Genomic DNA, 6,000 nt, shown 5'->3' with positions numbered 1-6,000 from the left:
TGGAGACATACACTGGCATAGCATGGATTTCAGTAATATGAACTCCCAGAGGAAGTTGATACAGCAGGTATGTTGAGAAACTGGAAATCTCGAACCAACTGTTTCCTTTCTTTCTCAGCCTGTAGAATGGATTACATCACAGCTCAGGAACACTGGTTCAGGGGATCTCCGTTAAACTGGCTTGGGTATGTTCCCACAGTCTCAGTTCCATGTTTTCTCTGATCCATGTATCTCACCAAATGTTCTGGCAGACATGGAGCTTATTTTCCTGTAAGAAAGCACAAAATGCCTGTGACACCAAATTAGGGCAGAATCGGGGCTTCTCCACTGGGTAGTGCATGGATGATTCCATTTGTCCTTAGCAAAAGTCCCTCGAGTTCCATCATGCCAGAATCTGTCTGTAGCAGATTAATCACTGACATCCACATTTTTAAAAAATTGAAATGAGGAGTGCGTGATTTAATGAATCATTTGGGGACTGGGAATATTATTCCCCTCTTGTCCTAACTTTTGACACATGAATGGTAGCTCTACCCATTTGTACAGTGGCCATAAGAAACCTGAATACCACTCAACTGTCATGTGCACATACTTTAACTTGTCAAATTGTGCAATATGAGTAACAACCTTTTGCCATAAATGGTGAGAAAATATGCGTCGTTTTTTAATAGTCCTAGATAATATTGTGGGTATAAATCATTGTTTGAAAATTTTAATGAACAGTCTCTTTAGTTAAACCAAATCGCCCTCCCAGACATCTGTCATTTCAATGATGAAAGTTATGAGACTGCATAGTTCTTTCTACCTGACCATTGACGATTTCCTAAAAAATTCTGAAAATAGCCAGGCAGTGGTGGCGCAAGACTTTAATCCCAGCACTCGGGAAGCAGAGGTATGTGGATCTCTGTGAGTTCGAGGCTGGGCTGGACCAAAAGCTCCAAAACAATACAGAGAAACCCTGTCTCATAAAAAAAACAAATTCTGAAAATAATTCAAAGATGGCAATCTATACTATGTCTCAAATAACTTTTGAAAATTAATTGTAGTTTGTGAATATTTGTTTTTCTTATCCAATCTATAATCCAATCTATAAAGCTCTTGCTAGTTGACAAAGCCTCATTTATATCTTAGCTGATATTTACAAATTTGTATCTACAATGATTTCTTTGTAGATGGGATATAACAGGGCAGCAGTTTCCCTGAGGTTCCTTCTCAAAACTATTTTTTTCCTCTAGAGTTCCTTTTCAAACCATAAAAATTTAGGAGAATTCGTATAGACTTTCCTTGAATGATCTGCATTGAATCATCACTTATTTGGCTTTTAGGCCATGTCATACTCTTCTCTTGCTTTTCATTAACGGCCTCTAAGAACTTAAATCATCAACCCTTCATGATAACAAACTGACTGGCTGGATGATCTTCTTGGCTATATCAAAAGCAACTTAGGTAAGCTATTAAAATATCCTTTTATTAATAACCAAAACAATTCAACTGGTTCAAAATCAGGCATTCACCATCACATTTCACACATACCGGTATGGCCACATGATACATACTTAACATATGTAAATCTTTAATCATACTTTTCCCCAAGTCATGATTTGGTTTCGAAATGAAACTTCCTTAATTGAAATTTCTTGTGACAGTACAGCTCTAGCCAATCATGGAATTAAAACAAAAGTTTGAAAAAAACACTCATGATTTTCCCCATCTTTCCATTTCTAATCATCAGTATTCTGTTTTAACTAGGCATTTTGAGAGGATTTGAAAGTGGCAAAATTAACATCAGGTCCTTTTACAAAGATTCCTACTGGAGTGGGCATTCTTGGTTTAGCAGCATCCATGACCATCAGAGTTTTAATTACCTCTTGCAAATGCTGTAACTTATATCATTTTCTTTATTTTTTCTTTATAATAAAAACAGGTGCATTCAAATTGGAGGTGGAAAGTTCAATATGTCCAGGCTCCAATTGCTCTTTAACCAGCTGATGAGCAGCATCCAGTTTTATTATACATAGGGCCATTGTTCTACCCACGTGGGTACTCTGACTTCCAAGTGTTTGGATTAGGTTATATGGGTGGAGGATTAGTCACAATAGACTAAGCTAAAAATGACACAGTCCTGTCCAATTTTCTGACATGTGGGTAACAGGATTTTTTGAGTGGTAATAACTTTTTGAGTGGTAAATAATTCTGTGTGCCCCTCATTATCTCTGCTTTTGAGAGGTTCTGAGCTACACTCAGGAGCTACAGTCATATCCACTCCTTTTATTATAGCATGGCACAATGGTAACCAAGCAGTAGTAGTTCAGTTTAAAGTAAAACACGGGCAGTAATTTACCAACTGTTCTTACTTGGTATTTTTAAATATTTTTTCAAGATTAGACTTTTGTTTCTTCATCTTAGCACTATCACTCCATAGGGCATCTTTCAACAATCTCGAACGGGGAAAGGCAGCAATAGGAAAACATTCTGGTGGTTCATTCTGAATAGCCTTTTGGAGGTCATATTTAACTTGTTCACAATCATGAATATTAAGTCTTCTGGAGTGTAGAAACCATGGACTTGTTTTCCCAAAGGTTAAATAGAATGTTATCTGTCTTCTGCTTAATGCTGGTACCTTGTCTCTTTAACAATTCTAATAACTGTTCTATCAATACTGCCATAGAAGCTGAAGCTACCATTTTTCTTTTTTATTTTAATTTTAAATAGCTTGCTTTTCCTGTCAATTCCTTTTCCCTCTCCCTTCCCTCCTACCACACACCCCCAACTTACCCCCCGCCTCCCACCCTACCACCACTTCCTTCCACATAGGGGATATCTAGAGTCTGTCATTTCACTCAGGGCAGGGTCCAACTACTCGCCTAAGAGTCCAGGCTGAGCATGCATCCCTCTTTGTGTTATGGACACACAACATCCATTTGTGTGCCAGGGATAAACACAGATCCACTGCCCAGCGCCCCATAGGTTGCCCAAGCCTCCTCACTGACTCTCCACACTCACAATCATGGGGTCTGGATCAGTCATATGCTGGCCTCCCAGCTGTTGGTCTGGGGTCCAAGAGCTCTCCCCTGTTCGGAACAGTGGTCTCTGCTGTTTTTGCCAGCCCATTCTTTGGCAATATGCTCATTGCTCCTCTCTCTCTTTCACTGGGTTCCATGGGTTCAGTTCAGTGTTTAACTGTGGGTGTTTGCCTCTGCTTCCTTCAGTCACTGGATGAAGGCTCCAGGATGATTATAGACTTCAAGTTCACTATCAGGAATGGGCATTCGAGTTCATTATCAGTAATGGGCATTCGAGGTGGTCTCTCCACTATTGCTTAGCTTGCCAACTGGTGTCATCCCTGGTGCTCAGTCCTCTACTTGGATAGTGGCCAACATCACAGAGGCAGAAATTATGACACTGATGAGGCCTCTAGGGTGGGGCCTGGGACAACCTGCTCTGTGGGCTGCGAGTTCTGATGGGAAACAACAGTGGCAGCTGAGGCAGAAACCTGGGATTCGTGTAGACTTCCAGGGCTTGGAGAGATAAAGTGTGTGCCAGGAACGTGCGGGGCTGATGGTGGCCCTACCAGCAGCATTCCCTGGTGCTGGCCTAGGGCCAGGGCCTGAGTCTGTGGGCCTCACAGCGGGCATCCTCTAGGATGAGGGGTGGGGTCCGACCAAGCAGAGAGAGAGGAACCCCGCATAGGAAACGCGAGGCCACCAGTTTTTTGGGGCTCTTAAGGCGCGGCCAGGCTGAGTGTGACCCCTTCAAACTTTGGTCCAGAATTGTTGGATTTCCCGGGCAGGCTGGAGCAGGTGGCTGCCATCGGTGCTTGCCCTCCATACAGGAGTTGATGGGGCATGAGATAGAAGAAGCGCCCTAGGCTGAGTCTGCTTGAGCAACTGGTGAAATTCTGCATCTGCTTCCCAGAATGTCTAGTCCAAAAAGTGCGTGGCACTCCGGGCTAACTTCTCTGTGTCTCCATGGCCAGGCAGAGTCATAGGGTGCTAGTTCCACAATAAGAACTGTCATGATGCTTGTGTGTGACCGATGCTTCTAGGCAGATTTAGTGTTTACTATTTCTTCCCTGTCAAATGGGGCACTGCCACGGACAGAGTTTTATTTTAGGCACATCGGTCTGTTAGTGAGGCTGGAGTGCACAGGAGAATTGAGATAACTTTCACATAATTAGGGAGATGAGAGCTAAAGTATCAGAAGTGCAGAAGAAACTTGAGCAGGACAGGCGAGAAGTTCAGCTACAGTGTATGATTGAGTTCAAGTTTGGAGAATGAGAGAGAAATAAGGAAATTAGTACGTGGCTTGGAGTGTCAGCGGGTGAAGATGGCCTGAGTTCAGAGTTGTGAAGTGTAAACCTGGGTTACTTAAGCAAATGTTGGAGTAGCGAACTGGATGGACGCTTTAGGAACTCACAAAGAACCCGGTGGAAGAGGGTAAAGAGGCAGCTGAGGATGAGTGTAGAGTCACAGATGCTGAGAAGTCAGGGAGGGAAAGCATGGTCAGCGACTTGAAATGATAATTTGTAGTCGCATTGTACCGTTGAAAGACGTGAACCACAAATATTAATATTAAATGTTCCAATAGACACGTTTGTAAGGGTTACAAGAAACAGGTGAAATTAGCTTAAATGATTTGTTAATCCAGGATGGCTAAAAGTTTTATTTTAACATGTAACCAGTGTAAAAATAACTTGTTTTCCTCTCTAGATAGTTGGCTTGTCAGTGAACAGAAGCAATATCTGATTCTACAATATCCTGGACACATGTCTCAGCTTTTCGTTGTGTAGAAGAAACCCAGTTCCTCTTTGATGCAGGAACAATTCTTCTTTGGTTTTCGTAATGCCTTGCCCAGTTCCTTTTTTAAGTTGAATAAAGCAAGAATTTAGGCAATGATATGTATCATTGGCTTACAAGTTAATTAGATTTAAATATTCAGTTTTAATTAAAAATGTATTCTATACATTTCCCCAGAAGTTTAAGAAAGTGACTCACAATAATGATAACTTCATTACAGAGTTATTAAAATAACATTGGGGAAAAGAGCCTTTATATTTGCCATGTTTGGTGGCATGTATTTGGAGTTCATGTCTTATTTAATCATGTTCCTTCTTTAGATAGTATAATACAGAACAAGTTTTCTGGTTTTAATTTATTCATTTATTTATTCTACTTGTTTCCCTGTCACAAGTCTAGATCATTTATAAAGAATTTCTCAGAGCTTGAGATTGCTTAGTATTGGTTCAGTTTCAAATCACATATTTTTTTACACAACTGTTTCATGTTGTATTTATTCCTAGTTTTGGTGATGCTGAGTTACTTAAAGTGATCAAAACTCACCATAATAAGAGTGTTGTTTTCTTGTTAATAATGTGGGGGTTAATATGTTGCGATTTTGTAAGTAGTAGTAAACAGGTTAATAGTTTTTTAAAGTGCTTTCATACAGTATATTTTGATCATTAGAAGTTTTTTTGTTTTTTTTTGATAAGGATTTCTCTGTATTATTTTGGAGGCTGTCCTGGAACTTGCTCTGTATACCAGCCTGGCCTAGAAATAACAGAGATCCACCTGCCTCTGCCTCCTGAGTGCTGGGGTTAAAGTCCTGGGCCACCAACACATGGCTCATTAGCAGATATTTAACAGGTGTTGATTCCTAATCTTATGCAGACAAGAAACAATGTTTAGATATCTTTATGATTTTAATTTAAAATCATATTTTGAGTTTCAAGACAGAGTTAACCAAGCTGGCCTCGAACTCAGATACACACCTGCCACTACTTCCAAAGTGCTGGGATAAAAGGTGTATGCCATTTTTGCCTGATTTTTATTTTTATGTCTGTATTTTGACTGTGTAGACCACCCCGTCCTGTGAGTCACAATTCTTATTTTGGTTTTGAGGTACTAGGAATAGGATATAAGATTTATTACTGAGGACTGGGGGCAGAGATTCAGTCCAAGGGAAGTAATTCATTGTCCAAAGTGACTGCGATCAGTCATACAC

Source organism: Mesocricetus auratus, unplaced genomic scaffold (assembly GCF_017639785.1).
Source record: "Mesocricetus auratus isolate SY011 unplaced genomic scaffold, BCM_Maur_2.0 contig_11286_pilon_obj, whole genome shotgun sequence".
Classification (NCBI taxonomy): domain Eukaryota; kingdom Metazoa; phylum Chordata; class Mammalia; order Rodentia; family Cricetidae; genus Mesocricetus; species Mesocricetus auratus.
This window is presented reverse-complemented; position numbering follows the sequence as displayed.